Source organism: Lepidochelys olivacea (genome assembly GCF_965140295.1).
Source record: "Lepidochelys olivacea isolate rLepOli2 genome assembly, chromosome: 6".
NCBI classification, from domain to species: Eukaryota; Metazoa; Chordata; order Testudines; family Cheloniidae; genus Lepidochelys; species Lepidochelys olivacea.
The window spans coordinates 30,669,624-30,693,431 of record NC_140416.1 but is presented as its reverse complement, the minus strand read 5'-3'; the positions used below and the strand labels follow the sequence as shown (position 1 = coordinate 30,693,431).

Below are 23,808 nucleotides of genomic sequence, written 5' to 3'. Positions count from 1 at the left end.
TTGTGTAAGTGTGTTTCTGCTCCCTTGTTGATCTTTTTAAGGACCGGCCTTCCTAAAAGCGAGCAACTACAATGCTGTTGTATGCACAAACTAAAACTAAGAGCAAAGGTTATTCTCTTCTAAACTTTCAAACTGTAGCAAACTTGAGGGGAGTTTCTTGTAATGACTGTAGGTACCAAATGTTTGGACAACTATGGCTTTTCAAGTTGGTATTGTCCCTCTTCACTGCTCTTAGGGACTTTTCATATTAGTGCCTTTTAGTTCTCTCTCGCCCACAGGGTTCATGTGGCAGCAATAATGCATATGAAGTGACATTGTCAGAATCAGTTACTTATTTTTTACTGTATACAAAAAGTATTCCTTCTGATATTTGTCACAAGAGCTTCCTGGATTTGTGGCTTGCAGTCAAGTTTACAGCTATCTAAAGCAGTGGTCTCCAAACTGGGGTGTGGGAGATGATCCCAGGGGGTGCACGGCAGTAGTAGCACCGCCGGATGGCACTCCGCCATTTTTCTCTTTGGCGGCAGCTCTGCACGTCCGCAGCAGGTCTTCTGGTCCTCTTCCGTCGGCAGCGTGCCTGTGGCAGATCACCCTGGGGGTGCGCGAGCCAAAAAGTTCGGAGACCACTGATCTAAAGTATGAAATGTTACTAAATACAGAAAAACTGTCTTAACATTGACACAGACGGTCTCAGGTGGGGAATTTGCTTGGAAAGCTGTCACGTCAGGCTTATTTCCTCCTCTTTCCAGGGAAGAGCTTTCCCCAGATGGCTATTTCTCGGGTGACTGTCGTTTTATCGGGGTGTATGGCGGGGTGGCCTCCACAGCACCCTCTTGTCAACCGCTGTGGCACTATTTACCTAGCCTCGTTTTCCCTCCTGGAGAAACTCTTGCAGCCAGTCGTGTCTCTTGGCACCATCCTGTGAGGTGCTGGTAACAAACAAACAATCATCACAAGTAGAATATAAACAAAAAGGGGTCTGAAAGTGCTAGAGTGACTTAAGAGCTAGGTCTCCTGGGAAGTCTGTGGGTCTTAGGTTCATAAGTGCCTCAGTAACTTTAGAAAATAGGACATAGGCTCCTAAGTCACTTTTAAGTGTTTTAGAAAATTTGATCCTTTTGTCTTCACATCTGTCTGTAAGGAGAGCGGTGGTGGAAAGTTAAGAGCTACAGAAAAGCAAATTACTGTCAGTGTTGGCTACCATATGGATTTCTGCCTAGCACTGCAGTGGAGTGTGCCATGTAGGCCTGGTGTGCACTGGTTAAATTTCTCCCAGAACTTGAAATGGGTTTAGAACCAGTTCAGCTCAACCATTTTAAACCCATTTGGAATGATTAGTATAAACCAGCTGCAGATGGCCTGAACTGATTTCAAAGGCAGCGTCAGCAGAGTTTGAACCAGTCCAGTTGAAATGGTTCAGTTTGCCTGGGCCTTGGGTGGCATTATGGCTGCAACAGGTTTTAAAATTGGATAGGATTCTTGATGCAGCTCCCTCAGGGGCATGTCTACATTACAAAATTAAGTCAACCTAAGTTATGTCTGCATGCAGATGCCACAGTAATTATATCGCTTGAGTGTGTCTACACTTTGCTCCTTGTGTTGGCATTGCACATCCTCACTAGGAACTCTTACATCAATTGAACTGTCAGTGTGGGACATTGTAGGATAACTTTTGACAGTCAGCAACAGTTGATGTAAGCAATACAGTGTCCTCACTGACGCTACATTGACGCTGACTCTATGCCTCTTGTGGAGGTAGAGTTATTAAGTTGGTGTTACAGGTGAGTTACATCAGTGGGAGCAAAATTTTAGTGTAAACACATAGGTTGACATAAGAGGTCTTGTGTTAACCTAACTCTGTACTGTAGACCAGGCCTGAGTATCGATCATGCTGTAGAGTGGTGGAGTCTTTTGGGAGGGTTAGAATAAAGAACCAATCTGTGCAGCGTTCACATGGATGGTTTCCCCTGGCTCCTTGCTGTAGAGCTGCTGTTGTCCTAACCTCCATGTGTTGTGAGTTATTTTTGCTGGGATTTTCTCTTACTCCCTTCCAAACTGCATAGGAAAGGGGAACACCTGAGCCATAGTACTTACAACTTCCCCTCCATTTTCAGTTGGAGATGGTATTCTTCACTTTCTTTCCTAGAAACTCAGTGCTGTTGCTGTCTTAGGATGGCTGCCATATTGCAACTCTGTAGGTGGATGGCTACTTTACACACTGGGCCTAATCCTGGCGAAGGTGGAAAAGTAAGGACATCAGCCCTTGGATAAGGGGTGAGTCAGACACTGAATGAGTGATCTTGCTTTTTTGTGAGAGTGTGAGCAGGGCCACCAAAGGGAACTGTTTTTCCCTAATTCAGTTTATGAACCAGCCCCAAACTGAGTGGCTATAGTGTGCCTGCCTCTTGGTTATTGCAGAGGCACAGTGACCCCTGCACTGTTTTGCACCATGGAACTGTCCCTGGCATCTACCATTGTGCCTGATATTATGGTATACCTTGTTCTCTGATACAGCTGAAGGAGGGGTTTAGCTCATAGTCTGTTAGTTCTTTAGGAGGGTAACTGTCATGGCTCTTACCTAGCTAGGTTCTTATGGGAAGTGGCTAGGTTCTTATGGGAAGTGTATTCATACTTTTCTTGTGGTGGTGGGGGAGGAGGAGAAAGAGCAGTGAAGTTTAATTATTAATATTTCTGTGGGTAGTTCTGAGTATTTCATCCCTAAAAGCATTTTCCAAATGCTAATCCTTACAAACATCTCTTTGAGGGGGGAGAGACACGTTAACTTCATTGCACAAGCAAGATAACCAAGCTTGAGATTAAGTGGTTTGTCCAAGGCCACAGGGGAATATCTGTATCAGAGTTAGTAGTGTATTAGAATTTGGCAGTTCCTGGCTCCCAGTCCTATGCTTGGACCAAACCACTTTGAGAAATACAGGACTAGAATGTCCAACTTGCAACTAAGCTCTTACAGGGTCTTCTAAAAATAAACACAGTTTTAAATGTGTGTTTAAAAGAGAAAAAAAAGTCAGGTAATTCAGTGAGTTTCCTGAAAAAATTATTTTGGGGCCTTACATAACCTCATGACTGACTAAGGCAAAAGTACTCTTATCTTGGTCAAGAGCACTTCCACTTCCCTTTTTAAATACTGAAGTGAAATTGACCTGCTTTGGCTATCTGTGCTGCATTGCAGCTGTGCTAGAGGGACTCAATTGCTGAGATAATCTTATCTGTAACTTTTCTATGTGTCGGGGGCTGGAGATGGGATATTGAAACTGCGGCTCTTGATTGTAGAATTTGTTTCTAACACTGCTCCAACTAAACTGGAGTTTGTTGACCTACATGAAATGCTCCAAGGATTTTCTATTCAGGCTTTTCCTAGGTAAGTAGAGTCCTTTGTGTGCACATGTCTGGGATGGGTAGTTGGAGGAAGTCACAGTTTCAGTGTTTACTGCAGCTGTATTCCTCCTCCCGGGTCCCTTAAGGGCACCAGCTTAAGGCTTCCATCTCCCAGAAATCACCTCTCTTGGGTGGAGACATGGGTTCTGTTCTTTCTGGGGTTTTAAAGCTGCACAGCTGCCTGCTTTACACTGATATATCTCCAGTAAGTCTAACCGTCAGCACCTCTGCATTGCTTTCCTTTTGAGGACTATGAACAGTGTATTGCCAGCAGTTACAAGTTACCATGCAGCTTTTTTTAAGCAAAGAGGTAAAAGCATTACAGAGAGAACCTGTTTAGCTCCCCCCCACCCAAAAAAAAACAAAAAACAAAAAAACAATAAGAGTTCCTATATGCCAGCTAAAGAGTTTACCAGCAGTCCTGTGGGGCCTCAGTATATCAAAACCTTTCTAATCCTTGCCCAAGGGTTGGCACCCCCCTTATACAGAAGAGCCTGTCTGTTTGCTGGATCAGAAAGAAGGCCCTGAATCAGTTTAAACCCAGCCGTTTTATAACAAAGGCCCTTTCTTTGTCTGTTGGTCTTTGGAAAACCCAGTTTGAACCAGTATATTAAAGCCTCTGCAGGGGGCGTACCTCTCCGGAGGAGTGGCAATAAACCTCCCCGCTGGAATGTCATAAAATTCCCGGCCTGCAATGATACACAAGCTTAATACAATATGGTCCCCGAAGATATTACATGCTGTTGCAATATCTGTCTGTTGCGGGGCGATGACTCACCAGGGCGGGGCCTCCTGTCTGTCATTCTGGGAATTAGCTCTTCCAGCCAGGAACACCCTCTGCAGGCTGGTGTCCCTCCCAGACCCCGGTGCCCTTCTAGATTAGGGTTCTGCCCCTGGCAGTACCCCCTCAGTCTGAGTCTCCCATCCCAGGGGAACCCCCAACCCCCTATCCTTCCCTTGCCTCAGTGGCTACTGCCAGTCATCATCTAGCCCCTGCTCCCTAGGGCAGACTGCAGTCTATGAACCACTCATCATGGGCTGCCACTGCCTATCTCTGGGTTGCCCCTCTGCAGCCCCAGTATCTTTTATAGGCCTTTAACTAGACCTGCAGTTTTGCTAGGCTGGAGCTCCACAGCTCCCTCTGCCCTTCCCCAGTACTGCTCTAAGCTAGGTACCCTTCTCAGGTCCCTGGCAGCCAGGTCCTTCTCTCCCAAGGAGAGAGAGAGACTGAATCCTTCTGGCCCTCTTATAAGGGTCAGCTGAGCCCTGATTGCACTGGCTACAGCTGTGGCTGCTTTCCCAATTAGCCCAGCTTTCCTTGCTGCTGCTCTCTCTGGGGCTGCTTTATTCCCTTCCAGCAGGAGCAGGGTTACCACCACACTACACTGTCACAGGGGGCATGGGGAAAGTTTTGTACATGCTTAAAAGAATTGTGACACTTACTGTAGATGTGTATAGAAATCATCATTACCTCCAGGAAATGGAAATCAGGTGGTTTCTGTTCTGAAGATATTAACTCTGTTTAACATTGGCTGGCTTTGGGTTAGTTTGTAGAACTGAGCTAAAAGGAAGGTCTCTAATAGCAGTGCTGATATATTCTTGCCCGTAGCTAGGGCTCTACCAAATTCACAGCCATGAAAAATGTGTCACGGACCGTGACACTCTTGTTGGCTGCACACATAAGGACTATGTTTTAACTTTGGGCTGCTTGGTCAGGGTTAAGTGACAGTGGGGCAGGATTACTATTACAGTCATTAGGATGCAAAAAATTCCAGGTATTAAGTTACAAATATGAGACTCATACAGTAGATGAGACCTTAATAGTCAGTAATAAAACCAAGGCTGTTATAATAAAATGAGTACCTGTGGTCCTTAATAAAATATTCAAATATAAATAATATGTTGCTGTTCTTCTGAAGACTGAGGCTGGAGTTTTTCAAAGAGGCCTAAATCCCAGTCTCGGTACTTAACTAATTGATCTGATTTATTGTTACCAGTTCAAAGTTTATTAGACTTAATGATTTCCCAAAAGGAGGAATAACTGCAAGCATAGAATGTGAGTGTTCTAGGGTAAAAATTGAAAGAATTAGTTTTTTAGCATGTCCAGGGTGAATGAGAGAGGAGGAGGAAAAAAGTGTTTGAATGAAAGATAGATGTGGTTCTGTCTGAGGAGAAAGGGTTGAAGGAAGGAAGGAAACGAGTCATAATTTGGACCCAAAGTTGTCCATCACTGTAATGGCTCTTCATTTACAGATCTGGCAGCTGCAACTTTGGTTGAATCTTGGTTTTGTTCCATGAATCCTTGTTTAACAGTTGCATTTCTTACTCCAGCTACTGCCAAGCCTTGGATGCTGTTTCCTGTTTTTATAGCTTTCACAATAACATTGCTAAAGAAATAAGCAAAGGATCTTGCTAGCCTTTCAGAAGCAGGTGTGAGCTTGGCTGTGTATCAGTAAGGGCTTCTTCTAACTATAATGCTAGATTGTGTTAAAACACAACCCTGAGGAGTCATTTTAACTAACATGTTAAACTTGACTTTGCAGCCAGTGACCAGTTATGTTTAACATTGTGCCAGCTGGTCATGGTAAACCTGTGCTACCATTAATGACTCCTCAAGGTAATGTTTTAGCACAACTTAATTTACTAAAGAAGATAGACCTTAAATGACTTAAACCTTGCTACTGATAGTTTATGTCCACCCTTTCACCCCCCCCCGCCCCACAAAAAAAAAAAAGAGTAACTTGCTGAGTGAATCAAACATATTAGTGACCTGATCATCAGGTTTGAAATGATCATAAAGCCTGGAACCACAGGTTCAAATCCCGTCAGGATCTACTCTGACTGTTATTCTTCTGAGGGCTGGGCAATACAGATGAACATGGTTTTGTTGTGTGGGACTTTCTGGTAAGGCCTCTAACAGAGGTACTGTCTGCTTGGGTCTGAGAGAATGTGTCCTGTTCTGGCCAGAATATCCCTTCTCCTTGTGTAGTGGGCTGTGCCCTTGGGCCCCACCAATTATTGGAAACCTTTTAAAACACACCAAAGGGTGTTTGACAATATCCATACTATACATATATGCTAATTCATAATTCTGGACAAGAACCTCTGAGCTTCTATCTTCAGAGACTTTATCATACAAGGAAGTTAAAATAGTAGAAAGGGTTTGGTGAATATAAAATTATTAGACCTATATTTAGAAATTATTTTCTAATGTAGGGACCTGATCCTATAAAGATTTATGTACATACTTAATCCTACATGAGTAAATCTTATTGAAGTCAGTGGGAGTACTTTGTGCTTAACATTGCACTTTTATGTAGTCCTGTTGACTTGATTGCATAAAATTAAGTCTGTGCATAAGTGTTTTGCAGACTTGGGGTTTAAGTTCCTGCGACATGCCAGGGCACAGTCAAGACCAGTGCGGGCGGTGTCACGCCCACCCAGCAACTTCAGATACCTTACAATGCCTTGCTGAAGTAGCTCCCACCTGGGCTGATCACAAACAGCCTTCCAGCATGCAGGCCACACCCTGAGTGTGTGTGTAACTGCAGCCTGCCAGCTACATCCTGGCTCTCAACAGCCTGGGTTATGCTGCAGGGTTACCCCAACACACCCCGAGTGCTGGATCTGTATGTGCTATGCTGCCCAGCTCTCTCCTGGGCAGGACAAATATATTAAGTCTGTTAAGGGAATAATATGCCAGTTTATTACTTAAATGAAGTTATCCAGACAATTAAACACATTGGATTAGATAAAACAAGTTTATTAACTACAAAGAGATTTTAAGTGAATACAAGTAATGAGGCATAAAAATCAGAAACAGGTACAAGAAAAATAAAGATAAAACACTTACTAGTGTCTAACCTAACTATATCAGATTCAAGCAAAATTTCTTACCACATGCTTCTGGTAAGGTTATTGACCAAACTCTTCATGTCAGGGCCCTACCCAAAGTCCAATGGTTGTTTTCCTTTTTCTTAGGTGCAATGCCAGAGATACACAGAGGAGTGAGAGGGGGTGTCTTGGGGTATTTGCCCCTTCTTTTTATAGTTTCAATCCCCCTCTTGAAAAACATTTCCAACTGGGAACTAGGAGACAGAGTCTGTGTGGAAGGATATTCCCTGAGATTTTTTCCCACCTATTTGAGCTTCCTTTGTTTTTCCTTCCTGGTTGATTACTCTGTTTAAATGTTTAAATGCAAATTAAGAGAAACATACATTCCTTTGTTCAAGACAGGCCTGTTTGATCAGTTTGGTGCTGCGTGAGTTTTGAACATGTACTCTTGACATCATATGGGGGAATCTTAAAACTTCACATTACAGTGTTGCCACACACATTTTATCTGGACAATACAGACCAACAAATTATGAATTTTCAGATGATACCTCACATGGCATACCTTGTACAAAGATTTACGGTAGTGTGTAGGGTGTGAATACAGAGATGTATTCAGTCACAGTTCTTACCTATGCAGAAGTAATGAGTTGAACCTATACATGCTGATCAACAAAACTGAGCTAGAAGCAAGGTTAGCTGGGTCTGTATTTAAAGAGGGTAACTAGGTGTGCTTTATGCCCTCTGTTGAATTTATCTTGGATTTACTTTTATCTGAGTGGCTTCTAGTTAGTTTAATGCTCCTTGAAAAATCTTTTCTTATAGGCATTCCGATAGATTCAAACAGGCCTGATGCTTGGTTAGCAAAAGCTTGAAAACGAGATACAGGATTTTAAGTATATCTGAAACCTAACATTGGTTGTTCTTTTCGGGGGATTAGAAGAAAACTTTCTGGGGGCTGTCTTTGAAAACACCTGAAAGAGAGTTTTAAATACACTTAACCAGTTAGCAAAGACAGGACCTATCTTAGACCTGGACTAAACTAGGAAATTAGGTCAGTATAACTACATCACTCCGGGGTGTGAAAATCCCCACCCTGTATGACACAGTTAAACCAACCTTACCTCTGGTGTAGACAGCACTATGTAGATGGGAGAATTCTCCCATTGACTTAGCCATCGCCTCTCGGGGAGGTGGAGTACCTACCTTGACAGGAGAAGCCCTTCTGTTGGCATAGGTATTGTCTTCACTGCAGTGTTTTAGGTGTAAACAAGACTTTAGGGTTTTATACTGCTGCCTATCACCATAGCATCCGAGTGCCTTCTGAGTAAAATCAGTAGCAATTCTGAAGTCCATAGTGGACTTCATGGAGCCTCTGGCAGTCTCCTTTTTGTAGTAAAAACTCAGTTTGGGGATAGGACTTTGTATGTGTTTTAGATTTTATTAAGTTCCTTTAATATGTTGGCGGGGGGGGGGAGAGTGGGATTGGTTGGGATTTTTTTTTTGAGTAGAAGTGGGGAGGTGTCATGGGGGGGCATTCTTATGGTTGGGACAGGCTTCTTTGAAGAGGAACATACTACTAGAAAATCTCACATCTTTACAAATTGCATTTGATCCCAAAATTCTTCAAACATATGCAGCACCTCTGAAATCTAACTGCTTCTGGAAGAAAACCAAATAGTACAGCTTACAATTGATTATTTTTTTTTAAAGACAAAAATGGACCATTAGATCATCTAGTCTGACCAGCTGTATAATACAGGCCATAGAATTTCATCCAGTTACTTCTGTATTGAGCCCAATAACTTGTTTGAGTAAAGCATATCTTCCAGAAAAGATATCCCGTTTTGGTTTGAAGACCTTGAGACAGAAAATGCACCACTTCCCTTGGCAGTTTGTTCCAATGGTTAATCAACCTTAGTGTTAAACATCTGTGCCTTATTTCCAAACTGAACTTGTCTGACTTTAACTTCCAGCCACTGGTTCTTGTTATACCTTTCTCTGCTGGATTAAAGAGCCCTTTAGTACCTGGTATTGTCTCACCATGAAGATTACGTTGTATACTGTAGACACTTCTTGATCTTTTTAATAAACTGTGACTGGATATCTGGAGGGGCCACACTGAAAATGCCATGCTCGGGGCAGACTGCGAGAAATAGGGCAGACAATCCCCCAAAATGGTGGTTTATTCTATAATTAGATTCACCAAGCCAGTAATAAAAGTGCTTCTGCAGTACCACCCTGGTTAACCAGAAGCCAAACAGTCCCCTTTTGGCATTCCAGTCCCTGGCTCCCATCTAGGCAAAGAGATCTAACGTAGTGATAGGTTACCGAAAACCCTGTTCACCAGACTTAAAGTTCTCCCAATTCCAAAGCATCAGACACTTATGTTCAGGTCAATATATTTTTCAGATCTTACCCAAATATTACACTGTCATGCAATCCTTAGGAAACTCACTAGAGATTTATTAAGAAAAGAAAAGAGTTATTGAATGGTTAAGGAATCGTATACGTATAAGTGATTTTCATTGTTCATAAATCAGGGTCATAGCAGTAATGTTATCTGCTGGCTTGTAAAAGTCTTTGGAATTATCCCAACAGTTCAGAATCCAAAGGCAGCTTAGATGTAAAGTCTGTTAGTCTTTCCATATTTTTTCTAGGGTATTCCAAATAATACTTGGAAGATCTCAATCCCACGGCTTGAACTTTCCCAGTTCAAAGTTCAGCAGATGAGAGACGACAGGATCATGCCCCAGATCCAGTATTTATAGCTCTCTAGCAGGCTGACAAGCCTCCTCACAATAATTGTCACAGCAGGGCTTTCCTCCTCAGAAGAATAGGCAATGCAGATAGTTTGTGGACCTTTGCTTTGAAGTTAATCTTCTATTTCCTATTCATACATAGGTAAACTAGTTACACTCATTTACATAGGGCAGTTAGCCGGTCCTCCATTATAACAGATAGTTGAGCTGAAGACAGTCTAGATATGGGTACCCGCATGGCCCCACAATATGCCAACATTTTTATGTCTGACTTAGAACAATGCTTCCTCAGTTCTCTTCCCCTAACATCCCTACTCTACTTACGCTACACTGATGACATCTTCATCATCTGTACCCATGGAAAAGAAGCCTTTGAGGAATTCCACCATGATTTCAACAAATTTCCATCCCACCATCAACCTCAGCTTGGACCAGTCCACAAAAGAGATCCACTTCCTGGACACTAAGGTGCTAATAAGCAATGGCCACATAACCACCACCCTGTACTGGAAACCTACTGACCGCTATACTTACCTACATGCCTTCAGCTTTCATCCAGACCACATCACACGATCCGTTGTCTACAGCCAAGCTCTAAGATACAATAGCATTTGCTCCAATCCCTCAGACAGAGACAAACACCTAAAAGAACTCTATCAAGCGTTCTTAAAACTACCCACCTGCTGAAGAAACAGATTGACAGAGCCAGAAGAATACCCAGAAGTCACCAACTCCAGGACAGGCCCAACAAAGAAAGTAACAGAATGCCACTAGCTGTCACTTTCAGCCCCCAACTAAAACCTCTCCAGTGCATCATCAAGGATCTACAACAGAGGTGGGCAAACTATGGCCCGTGGGCCACATCCGGCCCACGGGATCCTCCTGCCTGGCTCCTGAGCTCCTGGCCCGGGAGGCTCACCCCCAGCCCCTCCCCCGCTGTTCTCCCTCCCCCACAGCCTCAGCACGCCATGCTGCCGGTGTGGCGTATTAACCTGCTCTGCGTAGGAATGTGATACTGGTAGCAGTTACGGAGAGCAATTTACTACACTACACTGGCGCAGTGCTCTGGGCGGCCGGGCAACGCTCTGGGCGGTGCGGCTGTAGTGCTGCCAGCCACCGGTGCTCTGTGCTGTGCAGTAAGGGGACAGGGGGGGTTGGATAGAGGGCAGGGGAGTTCGGGGTGGTGGTCAGGGAGCGGGGGTGTGGATGGGGTCGGGGTGGTCAGAGGGTGGGGAATGGGGGCAGGGACCCCGGGGGGGCAGTCAGGAGGGGGGATTAGATGGGGTGGTGGGGGACAGTCAGGGGACAGGGAGCGTGGGGGTGTGTGTGGATGGGGTAGGAGTCCTGGGGAGGGGGGGCTGTCAGGAGGCGAGAAGCAAGCGGGGGTAGATGGGGGTGGGGGCACAGCCTCCCCTAACCTGTCCTCCATACAATTTCTGAAACCTGATGTGGCCCTCAGGCCAAAAAAAGTTTGCCTGCCCCTGATCTACAACTTATCCTGGAGGACGATCCCTCACTCTCACAGATCTTGGGAGACAGGCCAGTCCTTGCTTATAGACAGCCCTCCAACCTGAAGCAAATACTCACCAGCAACCACACACCGCACAACAGAACCACTATCCCAGGGACCTATCCTTGCAACAAAGCCTGTTGCCAACTGTGTCCACATATCTATTCACTGGACACCATCATAGGGCCTAATCACATCAGCCACACTATCAGAGGCTCGTTCACCTGCACATCTACCAATGTGATATATGCCATCATGTGCCAGCAATGCCCCTCTGCCATGTACATTGGCCAAACTGGACAGTCTCTATGTAAAAGATTAAATGGACACAAATTGGACATCAAGAATTATAACATTCAAAAACCAGTGGGAGAACACTTCAGTCTCTCTGGTCACTCGATTACAGACCTAAAAGTCGCAATTCAACAAAAAAACTTCAAAAACAGACTCCAACGAGAGACTGCTGAATTGGAATTAATTTGCAAACTGGACACCATTAAATTAGGCTTGAATAAAGACTAGGAGTGGATGGGTCATTACACAAAGTAAACACTATTTCCCCATGCTAATTTTTTTCCCCTACTGTTACTCACACCTTCTTGTGAACTGTTTGAAATGGGCCATCCTGATTATCACTACAAAAGTTTTTTTTCTCTCCTGCTGATAATAGCCCACCTTAATTGATTAGTCTTGTTACAGTCTGTATGGCAACACCCATTTTTTCATGTTCTGTGTATATATATCTTCCTACTGTATTTTCCACTGAATGCATCCAATGAAGTGGGTTTTAGCCCATGAAAGCTTATGCCCAAATAGATTTGTTAGTCTCTAAGGTGCCACAAGTACTCCTTTTTTTTTGTTTGTTTGTTTTTTGTTTAGCTAATATTAGTTTTCTGCAGTGTCTCACATCTTTGATTTTCAGGTTAACTGAACACGGTAGCACACAATGTAAGGCAATTAAGACAGTAAAAGGATTTAGTATCTAAAAGCTAATTGGATTACATTGGTAAACTTTTCTAACAAGATATAGGTAAACTCAGACAAATACACTTAGCAACTATTCTTTGATTCTTACCAATACAAAGTGATTGAGTTGGGGATTGCGAGCCTAATGAACATTTCTTTGATGCTCATACATAAGTGGATTGTCTTGATTACAATTGCAGTGCCTCATGTTAAATTTTGATGGAGTCATTCATACATTAGTTTATGTGACACTGACAGATCAGCTAACTGAACAGAGTAAAAGTCCTTAAATCTTTCACTGTAAAGTGTTTTCTTCAGGTCTTGCATCACTTTTGTGGTTCTTCTCTGCACCCCCTCCATTTTTTCAACATCCTTTTAAAAATGTTGACACCAGAAGTGGATGCAATATTCCAGTATCTGTCTTGCAAGCCATCTGTAACTATATTTGGTCTGTGGATTATAGGACCGGAGCAGTTTGTAGGTTTATTACTTATAATAATCTTATGGGGTTGCAATTATTCTCCCTTTATGGGAAGAATTTAAGTCTTTTTGTATGTTCTCTGAATTCTATTGTGTGTTGAATCAAGACTCCCACTATCATTCTTGCCTGAAGCTGAATTTAGAATAAGTACTTCTTTGTTAACTGCCAGTTACCCATACGATACATTATCTGCATTTTGGAAGTAATTTTGATATTCATATTTGATACCTGTGTGTAATCCTGTTTGACTGTGCAGCATGTTATTATAGAATGCAGTTTCCACCCAAGAACAAGAATTAAGAAATCAAAAGGGAGTTATTTTTATGTTTACTTTCATTTAAATATGTCCATGTACACTGCACTGCAGTTTCTTGGAAGCAGGCTAGAATTAAAGTAGAACATATGATAAATTAGTGTATTTGAAATTCTTAACTTTTATGAGTAGTATTTGTTTTTATAGATTGCTTTGAATTAATGTGTGCATTGCTGAGAGGTGTTCTCTCTAGCACTCAGACACTAAGGGCTAGCTTGTGACATAAATTGCATGGTGCCATGGGTGAGGAAGACTAGCATCCCTACATCCTTGCACAGGTTCCCTGGTCTAGACTTTGGGTTTGGAAATGAAGTAGTAAGTGGGTGTGGAGAGTGTGTAAGGGGAGTTGATGGAGCCTCAGCTCTACTCTGCCAGTGTGCTGGCCAGCACAGCTGAGCCAGCATTAGGGGTGTCATTTGCTGCTGCTGCAGACCACCAGCAAATCACTCCATGTTCTTGTTTAATTTGTTGCATTATATTTAGTTAAAGCTTAACAGCCAGGGTGAACAACAATCAATGATTTAAAATAATAAAAAAAGTCTGATTTTTTAAATTTAAATTGGATTTTTTTGATAAAAGGTTTTTTCCTCAAAAAGCATATCTAAAGATAGCTACATTATAAATCAAAGATATCTCGTCATGGAATAGGGATTATAAATTCTAATTCTATAGTATGAGACAATATATTCATGTAATGTTTAAGAAAAGTTTTGTAAATGAGTTTCAATAGTTCATGGATTAGGGACCCAATTTTATGGGGTTCCACGGGCTTCTGTATAGATTATTTAGGTTAATCTTTCTATCTGTCTAGAAGATACTATACAATGCTTAGTTTTGCAGTTCTCAGACTGTGGATTTGTGTCTCCAGAAGTAACATGCTTAACAGCAAAAATGTTTTTAAATAAAATATATAGAAGTGAGAAGTAACAGACCTCAACTCTATTGTCCCTCTGCAAATTTGTGTACACAGAATCAATCCCTTACCTCTCTCTAAAAGTGCAAAGTTTCAAAAAGTTCAATGAATAGAAGATTGTTGGGAGTGGAATAGATCTGGACAAGGAGAAGTCTGGAGATAAATGTGAGAAGCGAGGGACATATGCTTGTTTTGTGAATATATTATATGTTTGCTGTTGAAGAAAAAAAAATTCAGAATACGTAATGTTGTTTACTTAAATAAAACATTTCAGAAATGTCTATCTGGTGATGTTCTCCTCCTAATACAGCATGGCAAGAAAATCCTCCAAATATTAATGATTAACCTGTTGAATTGGAGATATTTATGAAGTCATTGGGAGGTGAACTATCTGCTTCAATTACCTTTGGTAAATGAAATAACCAACCAACCAACCATTCATTTAGCTGTAAAATTAATCTGAAAAGTTTTGCAAATAAATCACTGTTTAAAAATGGTATAGTGTGTACCTTCTAAAAATGAAACCTACATCTATCGCCGAGTTATGAAGAATATGTATTAAGGTTATAACAACCAACAAGAATGTACTTTTATGTAGAAAACCATGATTAAATCAAGTCTTCCCAACTAGTGATTTAAATCACTATTTAAATCAAATCCACCCTGTTAACAGCCTTTAAGATTTTTGCATAGTTAATCTATTTTAATATCTGATGTCTTAATGAGGGGAGCATCGGTCTTTATACCACATAGGATTCATATAAGCATATGTCAAAATATAAACTTGATGTTTCGATAACCTGCTACATTCAGTATGACTTATTAAAAAATGGAGTACATAATGTAAATGTACATCAAGATTGAATGAGGTGGATCAATAATATCCTGTATCATGGCCATTTAAGAAAAGAAATGATGCTTGGCAGATAGCGAAAAGCGACAAATTATTGAATCAAAATCAATATGCTTAGTTTCTGGCTGTCTTTGTAATTGTTTTGAGCAGATCAGACTCTGTACTGGAGCCAATAAACAAATGAAGGTGGCACTGTTAATGATTCTTTAAGGTCAGTGTATCATGATCAGTCAAATTTGCTTGTATTTTTACAGGCTTCTTTTGGTTAATAAAGGTCTCCTCTCCAAGTTTGCTGTTCCTGCAGTCGGGGGTGACAATGGAGCTTTACGATGCTTCCTCTCATATGTTGTTCTGAGTACTCTGTTCCTGTGCAGTTTTCACAGTCTTGCACAATTTAAGTACAAGAATAGTAGCTCTGCAGTAAAAGGCTTTTATAAATTCCTCAAGGTGGAAATTGTTGACTAACAAGTTGGTTTGTGTGGTTTTTTTTAAAGGCAGTTTTCCTGTTTACTTACAAACATTTTAAACATTTCCTTTCATCCTCACCCTGTTTAAAGACAAATGTGCTCTATGAAAATCAACTATTTTATAATATTTAGTGTTGAAAACACGACCCGAAACCTGCCAGGGTAGCATGTGGGCTGCAAAGATTAAGTAATTGTGTTAAAAGCAGGAAAGAGCCCCCTTGCGAACATATTTTCATTTTTTTAAAAAGAAAAACAAATGGTTAGGAAAAAACAGATCCGTAAAACCATAAAGTTTTCCTTGGAAGGGATTGGCACTGGAAAAGGTACAGGTGGTAATTCCTGTCCAGATTATAACTGGACCCATATAAGTTACCTAGATGCATTTAATATAATTAGCATGGTTCAGATCTACTGTATACAATTTAGGCTTTTCTGCATTATAATTAACTAATTTTGTAACCATCTAGTCACAGGGTTGTCACAAATGACTTGTGCCCATATACAAAATATACTGTACAGTTAATAATAATGGCTGCTAACCATGCAACGTCCTAGCCAATGACTTCCTGTAAATAGGTGGTAACTGGAACTGTTGGAAAAATGAATTGGTGAAAATGTTTGAAGTTTTCCGTTTGCAAGGTTTGAAATAGACTCATTGTCCATTAATGTGATTAAAAAAAGATTAAATTTGTCACTTACCAAAAAAAATAAAATCCAGTTTTCAGTAAATATGTGGTTTTCAGTAAGCTATTTGACAACTATGTCAATTAAGATTCATGAAATGCGTCATAGAAAATTTGTCACATTGACCATTTTCCCCACAAACTTTGTGTTTTAGAAAAGTTTTTTTTCTATGATGAAATGTGTGCAAAAGATTTTAATCCATTTTACTTGTAACATTTTTCTTTTGGGGTATAGCTGGGGACCTTTTACTGTGCCTATCTCATTTACTTAGCTGGTATTCGTTCCTCCCAGCTTTTTGTGAAAATAGGACATCTTTTGTGGGTTTGTTGATGTAGCTGCAACCTTATATAATTATGGACTCATACTTGAGACTTGCTGATAAGCAGGCCAGGTGGGAGACAGGAAAAAGCCTTCCCCTACAGTATCCAGAGAAGTCCTGAAGGCTCATCAGGACATGATCAGAGAGAACCAATTACTAAAGACTTGATCTTTTTCTCTAAGTTACAAATCTAAGGGAAGCTTAGTTGACAGGACTTTGCAAAGTACTGAAATGAGGTATCACCTGCAGAACACTTTTTCAAATTGCCTTTGTCATAAATATAAAGGGAAGGGTAAACCCCTTTGAAATCCCTCCTGGCCAGGGGAAAGCTCCTCTCACCTGTAAAGGGTTAAGAAGCTAAAGGTAACCTCGCTGGCACCTGACCAAAATGACCAATGAGGAGACAAGATACTTTCAAAAGCTGGGAGGAGGGAGAGAAACAAAGGGTCTGTGTGTCTGTCTATATGCTGGTTTTCTGCCGGGGATAGACCAGGAATGGAGTCTTAGAACTTTTAGTAAGTAATCTAGCTAGGTATGTGTTAGATTATGATTTCTTTAAATGGCTGAGAAAAGAATTGTGCTGAATAGAATAACTATTTCTGTCTGTATCTTTTTTGTAACTTAAGGTTTTGCCTAGAGGGGTTCTCTATGTTTTTTGAATCTAATTACCCTGTAAGATATCTACCATCCTGATTTTACAGGGGGGATTTCTTTATTTCTATTTACTTCTATTTTTATTAAAAGTCTTCTTGTAAGAAGCTGAATGCTTTTTCATTGTTCTCAGATCCAAGGGTTTGGGTCTGTGGTCACCTATGCAAATTGGTGAGGCTTTTTTATCCAACATTTCCCAGGAAACGGGGGGTGCAAGTGTTGGGAGGATTGTTCATTGTTCTTAAGATCCAAGGGTCTGGGTCTGTGGTCACCTAGGCAAATTGGTGAGGCTTTTTACCAAACCTTGTCCAGGAAGTGGGGTGCAAGGTGTTGGGAAGTATTTTGGGGGGAAAGACGCGTCCAAACAGCTCTTCCCCAGTAACCAGTATTAGTTTGGTGGTGGTAGCGGCCAATCCAAGGACGACGGGTGGAATATTTTGTACCTTGGGGAAGTTTTGACCTAAGCTGGTCAAGATAAGCTTAGGAGGTTTTTCATGCAGGTCCCCACATCTGTACCCTAGAGTTCAGAGTGGGGGAGGAACCTTGACAGCCTTCTTAAGAAGATTACTGTTGTAATTTCATTCCCAAAGAAGACTCAAATCTTGCAATTCTGAGGAGAGTTGCTGAAGGGAAAGGAGTTTATGGGGCCTAAAGCTTATTAATCATCTCAGTCAGACAGGGCTTAGCTGTAGGCGTCCTCTCCCATTAAGGTGTACCACCCAGGATTACTGTGGGCAAACACAGAGGAGAAGCCTAAACACAAGAGAGGAGATGTGGTTTGGCAGGGGTGCAGGTGACACACATCATAACATGGTCTGCTTCCAACTTTCAAAAGAAACCTTGTGGCTTGTTGTTTGTCAGATTAAATGCAGTTGGTTGTTTGAATATGGGATATTCTAAATACAGCAGTTGTACTGAATGTGCCATGAGTAAATTCAAACAAACAGATGCATGGCTAAGCCCTTAATGCTATCTGAATTGAAGTGCAGTCATTTCATAGTAAGTATAAACAAGATCAGGATTGATTGGCTAGTTCCTTACCTTGTCTTGTGAGTCCATGCAACACAGAGTATGTCTTGGTTACTAGAGGTGTGGCATGAAGTCTAATAAGGCTGTGAAAACAAGTTAATTTTATCAGTTATCCTCTAGAAATCATGTTAAATTAAAGGGTTCTTGAAACCTGTTTAACTTTGTCCTAGAATGGACAAGTTCTTAGTTTCCTTTACATTTGTAAGGTCTGGTCTCCACTACAGACCTATATTAGTATGACTGTTGCTCAGGGGGTGAAAAAGCACACCCGAGCAGTGATGAGCTGCCAAAATCTGAAGAACCAGTTCCTTCAGCTGCTCCGGGTCTTCGGCGGCACTTCGGCAGCGGGTCCTTCACTTGCTCTGGGTCTTTGGCGGCACTGAGGGACCTGCCACCGAAGTGCTGCCTAAGACGCGGAGTGACTGAAGGACCCGCCGCCAAAGTGTTGCCAAAGACCGGGAGCAAGTAGAGGACCCACCGCCAGAGTGCTGCTGAAGACCCGGAGCGCCGCCGGGTGAGTAAAAAGGGATTCTCAAGGGGAGCCTTCCCAGCCGGGAGCTCAGGCAGGTCGGACAGGATGGTCCTGCGGGCCAGATGTGGCCTGCAGGCCGGAGTTTGCCCAACCCTTTAACAACCGGTTCTAAACTGGCTTCAAAATTTTTAACAACTGGTTCGCACGAACCGGCTCCAGCTCACCACTGCCCCTGAGTGACATTGTTATATTGACCTACCCCCCTGTGTAGACAGCTCTGTCAGTGGGAGAGCTTTTCCTGCCGACACAGCTACTGCCTCTCAGGGATTAACTACGCCGATGGGAGAGCTCTCCTGTCATCTTAGAGCATCTTAATTAAAGCGTTACAGTGGCGCCGATGCAGCATTTTAAGTGTGGACTTGCCCCAAGACAGCTCATCAGCTGAGCTTATTTAAAGCTCAGGCAGAAGGGAGGTATTGAGCAACATCTCGTGAACTGCATCAGTTAATGAGCTCAATATTGAACTTTGATGCTTCCTGCCAGTGTAAGTTTGTATTTGATACTTTTCTGTGATATGCCTCACGGTCGGCATTACGAATGGGGGTGGGAATTGAAATCTTGGGATTCTATCTGTGTGTGCAAAGGATCCTGGGGAGAGGAGGAGATTATAGTAACTTTCTATGTCAGGCAGGTCTTCCCCAAGAATTTTCAATCTAGTTTAAGAGGAGATGCAAGTACCTTTATCAAACAAATAAAAGTAAAGTGTCAAAGGATGGGAACTATAATAAACAAACTTCACTTGTGTTCCTAACTATTCAAACTTTATATCTTAACCTTATTCCTGCTTACATTATTTTCATTTAAACCCACCAATTTCTGTGGCTTCTTTTCCACTTTGTTGATATTGTGGGGACTGTGGAAAAATGGGGAAAAGATAAGGTAGAATGAAGGAAGCATGAAGCATAGTGAGATAAAACAAGTAAACTTTTCCCTCCCTGGCTGCTGTGAGTCCCCCCATCTGTGCTGGGACTCTCTGTGAAAGGAGGAGCTTTTAAGCTATGTCTTCAGAACCTATGTATGGGCTGAATAATTGATTGACAATACCTACCTTGAGTTAAAACTCCAGTGTAGACAAACCCTTTCTGTGTGATGGTTCAATACCTTGCACAGTGGGAGCCCCAATCTCAGCAGGGATCTCTGCATGCTGCTGTAATACAAATAGTAATGTAATATTATAAAATTGGCTCATTATATTGAGGCATACACCTCTTCCCCCCTGCCCCTCTTATGAGAATTGTATCCCCGGAGGGGGAGCAGGGAAGAGCCTTGCCTGGCTCCTGCAGCAGCAGCAGCGATTGGCTGCTCTACCCTAGTGGGCAGGCCAGTGGAGAAAGCAGCCAATCGGGGAGGCTTCCCCTGTGTTTCCCTGCCCCCTGGCAGGGTGAAATTCACTAGAGGGCTGGAGCATCTGGACTCATCACAAGATGAACACCAGCCCTGGCTGAAATCTGTCCCTTGGAACAAAAACAAAATAAAACCGACAAACAAAAAAATCTCAAGAGTTGGCAACACTGAACTTATTGGACACATCAGATTTTTACAGAACTTTTCTTTTCTCTTCCATCCTCATCTTCTTAAGTTTAGAGAAACTGTTACTGGTGTTTTCCAATATTCAATTTACTGTGTCTGTTACACTTGATCTTCCCTTCTTTATTGAAGCCTTTGAGGTCAGCAGTAAATGAAGAGATGTCAAGATGATTTGCTTTCTCCATAAGCCACATGGTCCTGTAATCTGCCGATTGGCAATGCCAGAAACATAGTTAACACCTTATTTGCTTTTATCTGCACTTTGAGATAAACAATGCCCACAAGCAATATATGATCAAATTTCTCTTTTCCTTGGTAGATGTGTTCAGCAGCACTAAAACCTGCAGTTGTTGAATATCTTCCTTTGGCAGTTACAGGAAAAGTGTGTCTCAGGGGGTGGATTTTTGGACTCAAGAGGCCACATCTTGGTTTTCAGCCTGAACTTTGCATTAAGCCTTTTCTACATAACTTGCCTTTTGAAATGTGCTAATGGAACCCACCCGTTTTCTTTTGAAGGCAAGATTGCTCATTCTGAAGGCCCACTTGCCAAGGCTGGTAAGAGACACCTGTAAGGTGAAAAGACATACTGTGGTGAAAGGAAAGATGAGCACTGTTAACTTGGAAAGATAACAGGACAAATCTGAAATCAGGAAATAGCATCAGTTCTCCCAGATGCTGATGAAGACTGAGCATGATGGCTGTATGTACAGAAGAACAGTATCAAAGCAATGTTGAACATAGCCTACTCATACAACAGTGGCACATGTGCACTAGTTTGATTTCTGCTGACTTTACAGGATGCTATGTGAGTTTTGTTTTGTATTTCCACCTGGGCCGTGGATTGACTTAAAAGGGAAAAAACAAAAACTGTTGACTTCTAGGGGTCAAGTCAGTATTTTTGGCTTAACTTTGACAGTGTCATTTTAAAAGTTTTTAACTTGTAGACACAGCTATAACAACCTCTGATTTCACCTATACTGCAGAGCCACACTTTTTCTTGCTGCAGGTTCTTAAATATATTTCAGACAGCTTCTCTTCAGTGATATCACAATGTTACTCTTAATTGCAGAGTTAAAATGGTCTCAGCAAACATGTACTTTGAAATTGATCATCATAATGAAACATCCTTGTTAAAAGAAGGTTCCTAACCCAGGGAATTTGTGTTTTCTTTTCTTTTAAACATCTGCTGATAATTGTGGTTTTGGGAACCTGGTGATTGAAACCACCTACCACAAAGTATAGGAGAGAAGTTGGCATGCAAGTGTTTACTTCCATCTGAAATACCATGGAAGAAAAACAACAAGCTAACTTAGTGAATGTCTATCTTTTTCTGAATTGATTAAAGCTGACATTACATCATTCTAGACTGACACAGTATAGAAAACAGTATGTGTTTTAAATCTCATTACTTGTTTCTAAAAGCCTGTACTACAGAGGTCTCTGAGGTTTTTCCTTGGAGTCTGTGTGAAAGTTGAGAGATCTGGGGTGGATGTGTGGAATGTCATTTATTTTTCTTTGCCCATTTTTGACAGTGGTAGCTTGCATCTAGGACAGTGGTTTTCAAACTTTTTTTTCTGGCTACCCAGTTGAAGAAAATTGTTGATGCCCGCAACCCAACGGAGCTGGGGATGAGGGGTTTGGAGTGTGGGAGGGGCTCAGAGCTGGGGCAGAGGGTTGGAGTGCAGGAGGGAGTCAGGGCTGGGGGTGCAGGCTCTGGGGTGGGGCTGGGGATGAGGGGTTTGGCGTGCAGGAGGGGGCTCCGGGTTTGAGGGGGGGCTCAGGGCTGGGGCAAGGGATTGGGGCATAGGGCTGGGGTGTGGGCTTACCTCCGGCAACTCCTGGTCAGTGGTGCAGCTGGGGTGCAGAGGCAGGCTTCCTGCCTGTCCTGGCACTGCAGATCACGCTGCTCCCTGGAAGCAGCCAGCAGCAGGTCCGACTCTTAGGCAGAGGTGCGCAAGCGGCTCCACATGGCTTTCATTCACAGGCACCGCTCCTCCAGCTCCCATTGGCTGGTTCCCAGCCAACGGGAGTGCAGAGCTGGTGCTTGGGGTGTGGCCTGTCCCCCCTGCTTAGGAGGTGGGCCTGCTGCTGTCTGCTTCCAGGGCACAGCACAGTGTCAAAACGGGTAGGAACTAGTCTGCCTTAGCCAGGCAGCACTGCCAATGGGACTTTTAATGGCCCAGTCGGCGGTGCTGACCAGAACTGCCACGACCCAGTGCTTTCCATTCCGTGACCCATTACTGGGTCGTGAACCACAGTTTGAAAACCACTGGTCTAGGCTGTTGGGTTCACTTTTTGTTTAATTATTTCATTTTAAACTGTTCCATAAATGTCATTGTTACTAAATAGTCCTTTTTGTTGACTCTGACCCTCCAAATGATCTCGTTAGTTACATTTTAGAGGAGTTATGTGGTCCTTATTTTCTTTTTAATACCCAAATGTTCTATTAATAGATTTCAAATTTTTCCAAATAGGCTCTTGCACAGTAACTAGATATAGCTTATTTATATAGCTTAGGCTCTTGCACAGTAACTAGATATAGCTTATCAGTACCATATAAAGATGTACATAATTACAAAAGCAGCTGAAAAAAGCTGCATGGCGATCAGATACATTTACAGAAAAAAGGTGGATGTGCAAACTAAACTCATGAAAGTGAAAATTGGGGGCTCTTTTTTAAATATGGGGGATTAAATATGTCAGATCCAGCATGGCCTCTGTTAGGTTCTGATTCAGGAAAAAGTCACTGTTCAGTACAGCATTTAAAGATGATTAACTTTGAAGTATGTGCTTAAGTGATTTCCTGAATTGGAGCCCTTGTTAGGGATTTTCACGTTAAGAACCCCATTAAAAGAGTTGGTAGAGTTTGCTGCTGTGTCCCCTCAGAAAGCTATATTTGGGAATGTGGGGACATTTTGCAGAACCTAATGTTGTGCAGCACAAAGATTTTAAGCTGTTTCAGTCAATACAGAAGTGTAATTTTAAATATGACTGTAGAAGAACAGAACAAACCCAACAAATTCCAAATCAACTTCGTTTGCTGCTTAATTATTATGTACAAGATAATAAATGAGGGGTTGAAATGTGGTGGGGTTTTGTTTTGTTTTTTTTTCCTTTTGCAGGTGTTGCTGAAGTCTCTAGATTTATTTAAAGCATGTGATTTCATGTAATTCTGCCCAATTGTTACAGCAGCTGTTACTAACTGCATGCTTGCTACCACATTCTAGTAAGAAGGCAAAGGTTATTTTGGGAGGCAAATTTTGTTTGCCTTTAAAAAAACCAAAAACCAAGTATTAAAAATTGCAGTTGGTGAAGTGAGCTACAGCAGCAAGACCCATGATGGTTGAATTTTATACTCTGGAAATTAAATTCATTCCAGCACAGAGGCTCCAAATGAGGCTTTATGGGCCATATGGGCTTTAGGTCTCCCATTACTCAATGGGGGAAGTCAGCACCATGTCCATGCACCACTTAAATCTCACCTAAACCCTATTTTGAGGGTTTATGTAGGTCTTAACTGGTGCATAGGTCTTGGCCTGGGCCCTTGCATGGGGTGAATTTCATCATCTCC

General features: G+C 42.1%; 1 protein-coding gene across 4 annotated transcripts in view; it reads left to right on the top strand.

Annotated features, from left to right (window-relative positions):
• Positions 1-23,808, top strand: part of DENND5A (DENN domain containing 5A) — a 119,827-nt gene that overhangs the window by 7,314 nt on the left and 88,705 nt on the right. The gene's annotated exons all lie outside the window — the stretch shown is intronic.